At 42.6% G+C, this 15,951-nt stretch overlaps 1 protein-coding gene across 25 annotated transcripts in view; it reads left to right on the forward strand.

The window, feature by feature from the left end:
* MYT1L (myelin transcription factor 1 like) overlaps positions 1–15,951 on the forward strand; it is a 571,739-nt gene that overhangs the window by 109,622 nt on the left and 446,166 nt on the right. For 4 of the 25 annotated variants that reach the window (XM_053286005.1, XM_053286003.1, XM_053286004.1 and 1 more), the window contains exon 2: positions 9,733–9,832. The exons of the other annotated variants lie outside the window; for them this stretch is intronic. The gene's annotated coding sequence lies outside the window, so the exon portion shown is untranslated. The remainder of the gene's footprint in view (positions 1–9,732; positions 9,833–15,951) is intronic. 25 annotated transcript variants of the gene reach the window in all.

A 15,951-nucleotide genomic window follows, 5' to 3' on the forward strand; every position in this document is an offset into this window, starting at 1 on the left:
AAATTAATTTAAAAAAAAAATGGCCACCAAAAACAAAATGGCCACTGCACATGCTCAGATGGCCCCTGTGAGGCCGTAGGCCATGCCAGGCCTCACAGAGGCCATTTGATCATGCATGGTGGCCATTTTGTTTTCAGTGGCCATTTTTTAAAAAACCAATTATTTTTAAAAATGGCCACTGCACATGCTCAAATTGTCTCTGCGAGGCCCTGGAGGCCAGTGGGGGAGGGGTAACTTTTGCAGACCCCCCCCCCCACGGTCTATAGGAAGCCCCCCAAAGGGGCTACAGGTTTTTTTAAAAAACAATTTAATATAATATGTCACTGTACACATATTCAGTTTGGCACTATGTACAGAGAATCAGGGCTAGTGAATACTGAGCTGAAGCTTATGAGCTAGGATTGTATTCATTTGCTCTTAGTTTGCTTCTTAAGATAAGTGAGTTAAATGTGATGTCTTAATAATATGGCTATTAATAGTGAGTTTATCTTTGAATCAGTGTGAAATCCTTAGTACTAAGGCCCACTGGAATTTTATTGCTGCTCTCTTTCTCTCATTTTAACTGTCTTTCTGAAATACTACAATATATTCCAAGCAGTGACACAGTTTACTCTGCATATCCTTTAATTATTTTCAGAGTATCTGGGAAAAGTCAAATTCTCCATTTATTTCTAAAACTTATGTAATAGTGATGCTACAATGCATAGTAGAGAATTAGATAGGCACTTCTGTTTAGTTTTCCAAGTATACTTCCACATAGCATTTGGGTATTTCATGAGCCCTAGCATACAGAAATTTGTAGTTTTCCAGCATTTTTTGGTCTTGCTATGTCCACTGCTAAATAGTTTTTGAAATTTTAAAAGATTAATGAGCTTGACTTGTATTTTTCAGCTGATATTATAGTAAAGTTATCTGAAAGATGGGTGTCAGACGTTTGGACAGGGGGCGCAATTTCAGTGCTTGCCCTAGGCGCTATTTTCCCTAGATACGCCTCTGCCTAGCTGACATCATAAATGCCCCAGTGAGGAAGGGCAGGATACCTCCATGTTTGAAGGAGGCAATTGTGAAACCTTTGCTTAAGAAGCCTGCCTTAGAGCCCTCAGTGATGAATAATTATAGGCCAGTCTCCAATCTCCCTTGTGTGGGAAAAGTAATTGAGAGGGTGCCGGCTGATCAACTCCAGGCAGTTTTGAATGATACTGATTATTGAGATCCATTTCAAACCGGCTTTAGGGCCAGCTATGGGGTGGAGACAGCCTTGGCCAGCCTGATGGCTGATCTTTACCAAGGAATGGACAGATGAAGTGTGACTCTGTTGGTTCTTTTGGACCTATCAACCATGGTATCCTTCTGGATCATTTGGGGGATTTGGGAATAGGTGGCACGTCTTTTTAGTAGTTCTGTTCCTATCTCTCAGGTAGATTCCAGATGGTGTTGCTTGGAGATAGTTGCTCTATGAAATGAGAGCTATTGTATGGTGTCCGTCAGGGCTCCATCTTATCCCCAATGCTTTTTAACATCTACATGAAACTGCTGGGTGGGATCGTCAGGAGATTTGGAGCAGGGTGTTATCAATATGCTGATGACACCTAAATCTATTTCTGTATGACATCATCATCATGAAATGGCATAGCTACTCTAAATGCCTGCCTACAGGCAGAAATGGACTGGATGAAGGATAATAAATTGAAGCTGAATCTAAGTAAGATGGAGGTACTCATGGTAAGGGGTCATACTTTGAGGGCCATAATAGATCTTCCTGATCTGGATGAGGAGAACTGGTCTTGTGGTAGCAAGCATGACTTGTCCTCTTAGCTAAGCAGGGTCTGCTCTGGTTGCACATGAAAGGGAGACTTGATGTGTGAGCACTGTAAGATATTCCCCTCAGGGGATGAAGACGCTCTGGGAAGAGCAGAAGGTTCCAAGTTCCCTCCCTGGCATCTCCAAGATAAGCCTGAGAGAGATTCCTGCCTGCAACCTTGGAGAAGCCTCTGCCAGTCTGGTAGACAATGCTGAGCTAGTTGGACCAATGGTCTGACTTGGTATAAGGCAGCTTTTTATGTTCCTATGGATGGGGTTGCACTCCTGAAGGAACAGGTATGTAGCTTGGGAGTGCTTCTGGACCCAAGCCTCATTCTGGTTTCTCAGATTGAGGCTACGGCCCGGAGTGCTTTCTATCAACTTTGGTTGATACAACAGCTGTTCCTTCAATATAATGATCTCAGAACTAAGGTGCACTCTTTGGTAACTTCTAGGTTTGGCTACTGCATTGTTCTCTATGTGGGGCTGCCTTTGTATGTAGTTTGGAAACTTCAGTGGTTCAAAATGCAGTGGCTAGATTGGTCTCTAGGATGTCTCTGAGAGACCATATTATGCCTGTTTTAAAGCAATTGCATTGGTTGCCAATAGGTTTCCAGGCAAAATACAAAGTGCTGGTAATTACCTTTAAAGCTCTTAGGACCGGGTTACCTGGGAGAGTGCCTCCTTCTGCATGATCCCCGCTGCACATTTAAATCATTGAGAAAAGTCCCTCTATATATACTGCCTGCTTGTCTGCCAGCTTGTCTCTATATACTGCCAGCTTGTCTGAGCAGGCCTTCTCTCTAGTTGCTCCTAGGCTGTGGAATGCACTCCTTATAGACATTCATGGTCTAACATCTTTACCAGCCTTCATAAGACACTTTTTTTTTTGCCAAGCTTTTAATAATCTCTAAATGTTTTCAATTTTTAATTCCTGTTTATGTTTTTTAATTGCTGTAATTTCTGAATGTTTCAATTTTTTTCCAATTTTTGTTTTTAGCCTACTTTCCAGTAGGCTTATGAGATCACCCGGCATTCTGTGTGTGTGTCCATGTGTCCATCCATGTGTTCCCCGCCATCAACTTCACAGTGCCTGGACCATTATGAACCAAATTTAGTATAGTTGTATGGACACATAGGGACACATAGGGACACCAAAAATGGCATAGTTTGTGATGAAGACATGCACCCTGATCCAAGATGGCGGACATGTAAACTTTTGAGGCGCAAGTGGACTAACTTGTGAACAGCCAAACCGATTTGAAGCAAATTTGCTACAGCTGTAGGGACACTTAGGGATGCTCAAATGGCGTGGTGTGTGATGATGTCATCCACAACATTTCAAAATGGCAGCCACATGAACGTTGCAAGTGGGCTAATCTGTGGACTGCCTATCCCATTTGAACCAAATTGGGTGCAGTTACAGTGAGTGACACACAGGGACACCTCAACGGCGTAGCTTGTGATGATGTCATCCACACCAATTCAAGATGGCAGACACATAAACTTGTGAGGTACAAGTGGGCTATCTTGTGAACTGCTTAACTAATTTGAACCAAATTTGCTGCAGCTGTAGGGACACATAGGGACACCGTAATGGTGTAATTTGTGTTGATGTCATCCACCCCAATTCAAGATGGCAGGCATGTAAACTTTTGAGGCACAAGTGCAGTTACTTGAGGACTGTCTAACTGATTTGAATCAAATTTGCTACACCTGTAGTGAGTGACACACAGGGACACTTCAGTGGTGCAGTTTGTAATAATGACATCCAGCCTGATCCAAGATGGTGGACAAATGAACATTTGAGGCGCAATAGATCTAACTTGTGGACTTCAGTTTGCATCAAATTTAGTCCAGATGTAGAGACTGATTAGTTCTTACTAGAACAACTTGTTATAGCTGCTTTTTTTGTTTGTTTTTTGTGAACCACCTGGAGCCTTTGGGGTCAGGCAGTATATAATTTTTTTTTAAAAAAAATACAATAATGTTTGTCATGAGTCCTGCTATCTATTGAGATCATTAGGAGAGGTTTGATTGTAGTTGCCATTGGCTCAGTTGGTGGTGACTCGAAATCTGGACTTATCTGTAGTCTTCCAGGACTGTGGAATGAATGCTCCCTGTCAGAATAAGAGCTTCCCCATCTCTGCCTGCCTTTAAAACATTACTTAAAATGCACCTGTTTTTTCAGGCTTTTCGTTAAATTGTGAACTGTTTTAAATTTTTAAAATTTATTTATTTATTTATTTACATTTTATATCCTGCTCTTCCTCCAAGGAGCCCAGAGCGGTGTACTACATACTTTGGTTTCTCCTCACAACAACCCTGTGAAGTAGGTTAGGCTGAGAGAGAAGCGACTGGCCCAGAGTCACCCAGCTAGTTTCATGGCTGAATGGGGATTTGAACTCGGGTCTCCCCGGTCCTAGTCTGGCACTCTAGCCACTACACCACGCTGTCTCCATAATAAATAAATGTTTTATTGCTGGTTGTTTTTAACTTTGTTTTAATGTTATGTTACAAAGGTTCTCAAAGCAGTTTAGATAGAGGGCAAAAAAGAATAAATAAGATGGTTGCCTTTCTCATAGGGGCTCAAAATCTAAAAACAAACATAAGGTAAACTAGCCCCTGGAGGAATGTTGTGCTAAGGTTGGTTAGGGCAGTTGCTTTACCCCTGCTAAATAGAAGAGAATCAAGAGAATCACAAATTTAAATGGTGCCTCTTTGCACAGTTAGCAGGTTTTTAAAAAATGTTTTTGTATATTAAAAAAGCAAATTTGTATTATAATACCTGAGAAGGATGGAATACATGTTTCAGTGTCCAGGGACACTAGACGTAACTCTTTAGAATGGAGATTTGCTTGGTGGCTGGATTGCAAAGAGCCATCTGGAGGCAGCTTAGGGAAGTTAACTGCTGTAGTTCCTGATCTTATTTCGTCTTGCTCTTTCTTAATTTTGCTTCCCTTTTTGTCTGCTGCCTGAAATATCTGAGATGAAACAGAAGACACCTGTGCTGGCTTCTAGTGAGCCCAGTGTCCTATTTGGGCTATTGGGAGTTATTTGCCAAATCCCACTTTAGTATAAATTGCTTGATAGAAATAGGATGAGAAACAAGGAATGAACATCTTGAATATTTATCATAATGCATAGGTGCCTCAAATTGACAGAAGATGAGAGAAATATTAAGCACTTAAAACAGCATTTAAGTTCTCCACCATCGTGCCATCTCTGTCCCCATCTCTGACAGCTTTTTAAAAGTCTTTAAAGACAGATCTGTTCACCTAGGCTTTTAACTAATATTGTTTTAATGGTTTTAATGCTGTTTTAAAATATTGTTTTAAAAAAATTTAAATTGTTGTAATGTTTTAAACTTTTTGTTTTTGTTTTAAGTAATGTTTTACTCTCTCTTTTTATTTTGTTGTAAACCGCCCAGAGACGTAAGTTTTTGGCAGTAAAAAAATATGTTAAATAAATACATTTGCAGAGATCACACTGCAGACTGGTAAGCCCATGCTTCGTACTGCAGCATATCTGTTAAAACAGTTATTCAAATTATTAATGCTCCATATTTATGACCCATGTTTTCTCAGAACATCAAGGGGAAAAGTTGGTTAGTTTTGAGAGATTTTCTGTGTGTAGTTTTAAAAAAATCTTTTGCACAGGAAGTGCTGAGAGAGGATAGTCTGCTGTATACAGACTGTCAAATACTGCTGCCTTTATTCAGCTGGAGCTGAGTCTGTGTTCTGTTCTTGTTCTGCACTCAAGGGTGTAACTATAATGGGGCAAGGGGAGACAGTTGTCTGGGGGCCCACTGCCTTGTGGGCCCCCCCAGAGGCAAATCACATGACTGACTCCCCCAGTCGCACACCTGCCCGGGCTTCCTTCAGTTGTATTCATCCTCCAAAATCGATGTGAGTGTTAAGACCTGGAACTACCGGAACAGCAGGTCTTTCTCTAGTACCATGAAATGACTTGCATCGTCCACAGTTTACAAAACCTTAAAAAAATAATAATTTCAGATGATGTTCTATTGTGGCACATAGGGGTGTGTGTGTGTGTGTGTGTATGCTTTTTTTACTTCATGAGCTGAGTTTCAGTGAGGGGGGGCCATTTTAAAATCTTGTCTCTAGGCCCACGCCAACCTTGCTACGCCCCTGTCTGCACTGTCCTGTACCCTGCAAATAGCATCAGGTTTAGAGCAATGTCGGGCCCAGCACTGAAATTAGGGCATTAGGAACTAGCTCTTGAAATCGGCCTACTTGTTAGCAGTCCCACTGGCATTTAACTGTTGAATGTGGCTTCTCACTGGGCCAGTTCGTAAACCTAAATGGTGAAGGGGTGTGAATGCTGCATGGTGCAGTCAAAAATGGATGTGGAGGGAAGCAGGGCTTGGTGGAAGAGTCAAAAAGTCTGCAGTTTATAAGAAAAGCCAGAGTGGAGGGGGCAGGCATAAGGCACTCTAAACCTGATTAGCATCACTTGTTGATAGCCACTAATTTCAGGATTAATAGGGACAAAGAAACAATATTGTTTGTTCTCCCATATTTAGGAACCATATATATATATATTTAAAAAGATGATAGTGTAAGTTTTAATCTGTGAAACTCCTACATTCCGTCTGAAGATTCCTATAAATTGCAGAGTTTTTTGACTCCATGACCAGCTTTCCTCTCCCCTTGTTTTGCTATATACTGTAATCTAGTCTGATGAAGAGTTCTAGAGTATTAAAATCTTGCTACCCATAACAATTGTCTTCTTCTTGTTGTTTTTCTTAATAAAGTTTTACCTGATGTTGCTTTTGAATTTGTTCAGATGAAACCAGCAGTCCTATGATTTTTGTGGTGATGATGCTTCCGGTTTCCACAGAATGCTCGAGAGTCCTAGGGCATGCCTCAAAGAGCTTTTTATATTCCAGCCACTGAATTTCCTTTCAGAAATTCCCACCTCAGCCAAAGTTTCATATTAATTTATTTAGGATTTTCAATGTCACCATCTTTGGAAATATTTGTATATACTAAAATATCAAACTGCGGTACTCCAGATGTTGCAACTACAACTCACATCAGTCCCACACACAATAAATTGTAGCTGGGGATGATGGTTTAGCAACATCTGGAGTACTGCAGGTTGGGAACCCCAGCTTACAACAAGCTGCGATTTGCTGGGATTAGATGTCATAGCAAATGCCTCTCCCTGCTCCCCAAACTAGGACTTCCTCCACTTGCACATAATGAGAAGGGGAGGTATGTGAGCCAGGGACTCATGAACATTATGTGGAACAGTGATTAAACCATGGCTCTGTGTGATGTCTGAAGCAGGACAATGACAAAGGCAGGACTTTTTCATTTTAAGGAAAAGACATTTTGTGATTTGGTAAGGTTGTTCTCACTACCATAATGGGGTGGGGAGGGGGAGGCAGGAATGGATCTACCTTCCACTCAGACAATTGATGATGTTCTCTTTGGTGTGCCCGCGCATGCCCACACAATCCGCGCTGCTCCATGCTGCGCAGATCTCTGGAGGCCGGGACTCATTTTCCCAGCCTCCAGGAATTCCACAACGCACCACACAATGAGCATGGCGCATTAGGCGATTTCTCCAGGGGTTGGGAACTCTAAGTACCTGACACAGCCCAAGCATACTCACAACCCTGAACCTGGGGTAAAGGGTGCATTCACACACTTTAACCCAGCTTAAAGCCTGAGGTAAATTCCCAGGCTTGCGGGGCAGCCGGTGCCGGGATTGTCCACAATCCTGGCGCTACACACAAGCCAAACCCAGGCAGGGCTGCCCAAGCCTGGGTTTGGCTGCTCATGTGCACAGTCTCTGTGTCTCAGTACAGATGACTAGAGCATACTTCTTCCATACAGTGGTCTCACATTCTGTTACTGATTGATATAGTAAGACTGGGGTGGGTGGGAGCATCATTTCATACTGTGCGGTTATTGGACTACTGCTCCCATCATTCCCAGTCCCAATGGTCTGGGGACAACATCTGAGTTCAGCAACATATGGGGACCAGTGGCCTCCCCCCCCCCCACCCAAATTCATCTATGTGCAGAATGAGTTTTGTTCTGGGTGGCAGTATCAAGGCAGTGTATGCACACATATATTCAAAATGGGATCTTCCTGATTCAGTCTGCGTGGGATCTAAAATTAACTGAGTAGACATCAAAAAACTTGTGTGTGTGCACACTTGTGTGGACATCAAAAACTTGTGTGTGCACATGCCTTAGAGGGAACACTGCTGGGGACCCAAGCTTGAGAACCCTTGGCTTAATAGTCTTCAGGTTTTTCCTGTGGCTGTTCATTTCTTCATATAGACCTCTGCAAATTCTCTTTAGTTGCTTTTCTTTTCCTCTACAGAGCACTATCACTTGGTGACACTGAGCTATGCTTTTGTGACAGGATTCCACAATATGTAGCTTTCAGTTTTTCTTTTGAACTGCCCTCGAATACAGCAGGTTGCAGAAAAGGTACTGCGACAGAATCAGGACTGATGATTCTGCTGCTAACACTAAGAGCATTCTTCAAAGCTTTTCAGTAGGCATCAGTCTTCCTAATGAGAGAGAGCGTTTAATAGTGAGGTTGAAGAGGAAGAGTTATGTCATGATTCCAAGAGGCAGGGCACAGTAACTTTCATTTGCACAGAGAAATGGACTGTTCTATCCAAAATATGTATTTGCAACATTATATGCATTTTAAAAAGGCTTCAGTGAGCTGATTATTTACTACTATCATGGGCTGTATCTTTTAAAATGTAGGGAATTTTTACATAGCTGAAATCATATTGGATCAATAAAATAAAGGTCCACTCCAGGCCTATCATGGGAAAGTCTGGTTGGTAGCACAACTGGAAAAGTTGGTGGGCGCGGGCAGGCAAGCAAGCAACAGGCGAGCACAAAAATAGAAAAAAAAATACAAAAATAGGTAGAAAATACAGCCCCTGGAGCCACCAGGAAGTGTATTTTTACCCAAGAGAATTCCTTCTCTCCCCCCCCCTTGCCTTTTGGCCCCTGCTTTCTCACTCCTTCTGCCTTTTTGCCCCAATTTCTACCCATTTTCTGGTTTCTGCTTCCTCGCCACTTTCTGGTTTCTTCCTTTTGCCCTGCTTTTTGATCCTCCAGTTTCTGATTTATTCTTAATGCCCCTTTTCCTCCCTCTCTCCCAGGTTTCCTCTATGTCAGCAGGAATGGAGGAAAGCACAGTAGAAGGGTGGGGGAGTTTCTGACTTGGTGAGTGTGCAGAGGCGCACTTTGCCACAGACCTTGGGGATCAGGTCCATGACCGCCTGTCTCGGGGGGGGCTCCAAAAGTTCTGGGTGGCCTCCCCAGAGACCCACCGCTGCCCCTTGCCCACCCTGCTGCACCACCAAGCAAGTTAAAGCCTTTTTAAAAACATTTTTTTCTACTGCGGCTGCACGGTGGGATGGTAGCAGAGACAGGGGCAGCCTTGATGCGGGCACTTGAGGGGAGACTGAGGCAGGGAAGGCCGCATGAAGAGCTCCTTCCCTGAGCCTGCCTGACACCCAAATGACAAAGGCCCAACCTGTCATTTGGGTAGCGGGCGACCTCAGGGAAGGAGCTCTTGCCACTGCCTCTGCCTCCCACGCCTCAGTCTCCCTTCAAGTGTCTGCACCCTGCCGGCTGATCCCGTCTCTGTTACCATCTCCCCCACATGGCAGCGGTTGAAAAAAAGTTATTTAACTTGCCCCTGACACACCCAAGACCTCAAGTGGGGGGCGGGGGGGGGGGGCGGGCTCCGAAGCCCTTCAGGTCCAGGCTCCAAAATTACTTAGGTGTGCCACTGTGAGTGGGCTTGCCTCCACACCCCCTAGCCCTAAGGCCCACCAGCCGCCACTGGAGAATCCGTGTTGTGTCTGAAACAGCCCACAGGGAAAGAGCTCTCACCAGGCTCTGTTACTTTCTTCTATAGGAGTCGCTGATAGTTGGAGCCAAAGAAACCAGGGCAGCTGAAGTGGTCTCAGATGAGACTGCATTCAAAGGCAGGGTGAGGCTGAGGAAAGCAATTTTAGGTATGTGTATTTATTTATTTATTTATTTATTCAGTTTGTTAAAGTGGTGTTTTAGTGATAAGCAACGAGGAGTTAGAAAGGCAGTGAAACATTCTACATTTCTGTAATGAACACAATCCATCTACCCAAATTCCACTGAAATAATTTTATGGAGTGCTGACTGCATATTTACTGAACATAAAAAGTATAGAAGATAGAAGGGCCTCTTACTGGGTTGTTTCAGATTCATTCTTTGACTGAATGTAGCTGCCCTTACTTGCCAACAAGAACTGTATTTATGAAGAGAAGCAAAAGCCTTCCCCTCTATCTATTTTTCATATCTATTGTATCTATCATGTCTATCGTATCATATCTATCGTATTTATATACTGCCTGATATATGTAACTTGGCAGTGTACTACTCCAAAATACTATATAAAAACTGAATAAAAAAACAATTGAAACAATTTCATAAAATAAAACAAACAGTTTAAAATATCAGAGATGGGGAAACTCTTATTTTGACAGGGAGTGCATTCCAAAGCCCTGGGGCAGCCACAGAGAAGGCCTGGAGTATCAGCTGAAACTGCTAGAAAGCACTTCTGGCCACTGCTTCAATCTGGGACACCAGGGAGAGATTTGGATCCAGAAGCACCCCCAGATTGTGCAACTGTTCCTTCTGGGGAAGTGTGACCCCATCCAGAACCAGCAGATCAAAATAGTCTCCCAAGTTCTGACTTTGAACAATAAGTACCTCCATCTTATCTGTGTGCAGTTTGTTATCCCTCATCCAGCCCAACACCGCTTCCAGGCAGGCATTTAGGGAGGTTATGCCTTCTGATGATGTTGACATAGAGAAATGGATTTGTGTGTCATTGGCATACTGATAATACCTTGTGTCAAATCTCTGAATGATCTCTCCCAACAGTTTCATGTATGTTAAAGAGCATTGGAAACAATATGGAACCATGGGAGGTGCCATATAAAAGTTCACATTTTAAAGAACAATAGTTAAGCTACACCATCTGGAATCTCCCTGAGAGGTAGGAGTGGAAACACTGGAAATCAGTGTCTCCCACTCACAATCCTCTCACATGGTCCAAACGATATTATGGTTGATAGAATCAAAAGATGCTGAGAGATCAAAAAGGACCAACAGAGTCACATTCCCTCTGTCAATTCCTAATTGGAGATGATCCATCAGGCCGGCCAAGGCAGTCCTGTCACGCATATGAATTTGTAACAGTAGCATTCTTACCAGTGAATATGAACTTATTATTTTAGATAAGTCACTTTGTATGGATTCAGAAATCATCTATCTGATACCTCTTAGTTTTATATCCAAAAGGTATTGATTATTTTATCCACACCAAAATCAAGTCTTGGGTTCAATAGCTTTTCAAAGCCACATCTATGACCCAATTCAAACACCATGGCAAACTTCTGGTAAACCTAGCGGAGGTAGGAGTTTCTAATTGTCTGAATACATGAAGCTGCAATTCTGTCACCCAACCGTGGCTCCACTTTTTGCCTCCAAACTGGAATTTGTAGTGCGTTTGTAGTGAGTTTGTAGTTTGTAGTGAGTTTTACTGCAGAAATTGGAGTTTGTGAGGCACCATTGTGTTGTCCAAATTCTGAGGCTGCTGTATCTTGGGTTGTGTGAGGAAGCTCCTCCCACTTCCATAAAGAGGTAATCTCAGAGCAACTCAGAAATGCATCCATTCTAGGGTGGCCGTGTCTCTCCATGGCTCAGAGTGAATGCTCTGCTTCTGCCATCACTTCACTCCTCTTGCTGCTGCTTGGCAACAGAGACACTGCATCCCTAGAGTTCCTGCATTTAAAGGGAACATAGGAAGCTGCCTTATACTGAGTCAAACCATAGGTCCATCTAGCTCAGTATTGTGTACACAGACTGGCAGCGGCTTCTTCAAGGTTGCAGGCAGAGTCTCTCTCAGCCCTATCTTGGAGATGCCAAGGAGGGAACGTGGAACCTTCTGCATGCAAGTATGTAGATACTCTTCCCAGAGCAGGCCCATCCCCTAAAGGGAATATCTTATAGTGCTCACATGTAGTCTCCCATTCAAATGCAAACCAGGGCAGACTCTGCTTAGCAAAGGGGACAATTCATGCTTGCTACCACAAGACTAACTCTCCTCCCAGCAAAAGATTTTTAGAACGCTTCACAAATTTGCATGCCATCCTTGCACATGGACCATCAAAATAATCTGTGCAATTGGAATAATCTGTGCAGCATATTGGCTGCTTTCCCCTGCTTGCTTTGGACCTGATGTGTTTCTGAGCAAGAAAAGGCTGGGAGGAAAAGTTGGAGACAGCAGAAGAGCATTCTAAAACATCATTTCAGTGTTTATGTTAAGGAGATGTTAAACCCTACATACAAACATACATAAACAGATTTCTGTACACACACAGCAGCTGCCCCTGTGCCAGCACAGAGGAGTCAGATCAAGAACAGAGAAGTGCAGGCAGTAAGATGAGTTTTCTGCAGATAGACTTGGGATCATCTCCCTGCCACCCTCCTCAACAGCATGAAAGACAGCTGTGGGGTGATGAATGAATACTCCACTTTTAAAGTGCAAAAGATGTTGCACCTTTTGAAGCATATCCATTGAAACTAATGCAGGAACACTTTCACATTAATCCCACCTGTGGCCCCCTTGTTTTTCTTCAGTTAATTAGAGAAAGACAAACTTCCTTTACATGTGTGATGTCTGTTTCTGTTAATGACACTGATAAATTCACAGTGTAGTGTGTGTGCTGGCATGTGGCGGGGGGAAGGCTAGAAACTCAGGTGTCCTGTGGTTGTGGTCCTGGGTTGCTATAGGTTTTAAGGGTAAAACTGGTCTTGCTTCTGACAGGAAGGGGGTTGGGCTTTTTTGGGGAGGGGTTGTTAGTGCTTCAAGTGATCAATGCCTGGACTCTTGGGTACCCGCCAATGCAGCCCTTAGTGAAGTGCCTTGCGATGTGTATTCAACGAAAGCTTCCAACGAAAGAAGAGAAAGAAGTAGGTGTGCAAGAAACCCTTTCACAGATTTAGAACCTGATCTGGGGCAGCTGTTTCTGAACCGATTATGTTGAAGGAATTGCATGTGTGGTCTGACTGGACACCAGTACACGAGCTGTCTAGCATGGTTGAATGTGACATGTATATTTAAAGTGCATGTGCACAGGTACAAACTACTGCTTTGTCTGGTACCCATAATAAATGGGAATATTTGTCATACCTTTCCCTACTTTATAGCCTGCTCCTTTTTTTATTAGATCACCCAGAATGATGCAGTACAATCTGTTGCTGCCAAGGAAACTTTCCCCTAAATAAAATGATTCCACTTTTGAATTGGGCATCCAAACTTCTGGAGTCATCCTCAACAGTCCAAAGCCATTGTTCTCAGGGCTGTCCAGCACTGGATTTAGGCACAAGCTAAGCAAGCTACAGCTTAGGGCCTCACATTATGAGGGGCTTCTGAATACCAAAAAAATGACTAGATTTCATTTTACATAACTGATTGAAAAATAAAGGAGAAAGGAAAAAACCCTCTAAAACAGACATCATTCTGATAAGACAAAAATATGCTTATAAGCGTACACAATTATTTATCATATTGAGTGTGCAGAAATAACTGCCAGTCTTTATTATGGTCTTTGACCAATATCAAAACATTTAAAATAAATGTAAAATTTAAACATAGCCATATTGATAACATATCTGTACACTGGATCTAACCATTAGTAAGCAGAGCATGTTGAACTTGTATTGCAGAACAACAAAATTTCGCAACTGTGTGTGTGATAGGATTCACATCTGTTAACACATATTTTACGTAGAAGTTGTACAATCATTCTGGCAGGATATATAAAACAGGGTCAATTAACCTTCGCCTAAGATCTGCAGCGAGGAAATACTTGGCTAACAAGCAGAAGGTTGTCGGTTCAAATCACTGCTGGTACTATATTGAGGAAGATGCTGAAAGGCATAATCTCATACTGTAAGGGAGGAGGCAATGGTAAACCCCTCCTGCATTCTACCAAAGAAAACCACAGGGCTCTGTGGGCGCCAGGAGTTGAAATTGACTTGATGGCACACTTTACCTCTACTTTTAAGACCTATATAAAGGACACACTGCAGGAGTACATGTGCAACTGACTTGATCTCCTCAGAGTTACAGGGGCAATATCTCTGCTCATTTGGAATTCTGTTATATCTGCCAACCAGTAGTTCTGAGGGGAGGGCATTCATACAGGCCCTCGAGAAAGCCCATCTATGTTTAAGAAAGGCGAGAATCTTTATAGATAATCTGCTGAGTGAGTTCTCTTCCCACCACTGAGCAGGTGGAATGACATAGATGTCTTTGTCAGGTCATTCTGAAACTCAATATCCCAGATCCTTCCTTTAATGCATTCTTTGGTCCTGACCAATCCCACAGAGAGGATTGCCTCAGGTGAAAGACCATAGGTACAGAGTTTCCTAACACAATTCTCCCACCAACTCAAGCAGTGCCTATCCAATAATAACAAGAGAAGACCAGAGGGCATTAAGTTGATTCTTACCCAGTTTATTAGCATTAGATACCAAGCTCTGGCCTCTATTGAGATAACTCCTGCTTCCAGTCTCAGAGTAATATTAAAAATACATTTGGGGGTCAGAAATAATGTTAAGAACTGGCTTGGATCTGCTCCAGGAGGGAATAATTAGCATTGGGTGGTCTTCCTCCCAGAATCCTGAAATACAACCCCCAAATAATTAAAACATTTAACCTGCTCTATGTCATGATTTTCAACCTTCCATTTATATTTTTTTCTCCTATTGTAGAAGGCCAAGGTCTTCATTTTCTGATAATTAATGTCCAATTGCTCTTCCTTGCATTAGAGAGCTAAGGCCTTAAGAGCTCATCTCATCCCCACTTGTGACTGGGATGAAATAACAGCATCATCTGCATATAAAAGAACAGGAAGCCATCTGCCAACTTTGGGGCATACACACACACACACACACACACACACAGAGAGAGAGAGACCCTTCAGGCACTTGATTAAAGAGTTAACATAGATATTAAACAATGAAGGGGCCAGAATGCACCCTTGTTTGACCCCCAAAAATGTCCTTATTAGTCAATAACTGGCCCTGCAGGTTGCATCTCACTCTAAGACTCATGTTGTCATACAGTTTATCATGAGCAGCAAGAGCCTCTTATAAATTGAGGTGCTACAGAGCCTGGACTATTGGCATACTCTAGAAATTGAATCAAACACTGCTTTAAAGTCTACAAATGCAGCAAATAAGGTAGCTTTGGAAGATCTTGTGTATTTCTCAACTAAATGTTGTACGACCAGACAGTGGTCAATCGTAGAATGCACTGGTCTGAAACCTACCTGCTCATCTTCCAGGAATTGCTCCTGCTCCAACCAGTCCATGAGTTTCTGATTTAATAGCATAGCATACATTTCACTAATAATATTAATTCAGCTTACGGGTTTGTAATCAGATGGAACATTTCTGTTATCCTTTTTGAAGATAGGTACCACAATTGCCAGACCCCAGTCTTCTGGTATGTGGGCCAAGTTGTTTATATGGGTAAATAAGGCTGCCAACACTTGTGCCCACCACTCAGGATTTGCCTTGATCATCTCAGCTGGGATAAAATCAATTCCAGGGACTTTACCACTCTTGAGTTGATCAATAGGTTGTTTGGCCTCTGCAATTGATACTGGGGGCTAATTCTGAGTAGAAAGTACCAAAGAAAGTATCAAAGTGAGAGCTCTGATTCAGGGGTGGGATGACAGGCAGTACCAAAAAGTGTGTTAAAATGTGCCTTCCATACCTTAGCTGGAATGCAGCAAGTCAGGGACATTGAGTCCCGACCAGAGCAACCCAAAATAATTCACAGAATAAAGAAGAATTTTTAAGTCTGGCCGCTTCTATCAGCTGTTGCCAGGATTGCTCCAAAGTTTGTCATTTTTTCTTGCCCAGCAGTGATTTATACTGTCTTTTCACATCCTTCCACTTGCTTCCAAAGATGTCTAACCTGAGCATGAAGATGTAGTGGGGGTAGATATAAATTAATGCACAACATAGTAAAGCTTTCAAATTCCAAAAGCACTGCAATGACCCACTCTACCAAAAA

The sequence above is a fragment of the Hemicordylus capensis genome, chromosome 1 (genome assembly GCF_027244095.1).
Source record: "Hemicordylus capensis ecotype Gifberg chromosome 1, rHemCap1.1.pri, whole genome shotgun sequence".
Classification (NCBI taxonomy): Eukaryota; Metazoa; Chordata; class Lepidosauria; order Squamata; family Cordylidae; genus Hemicordylus; species Hemicordylus capensis.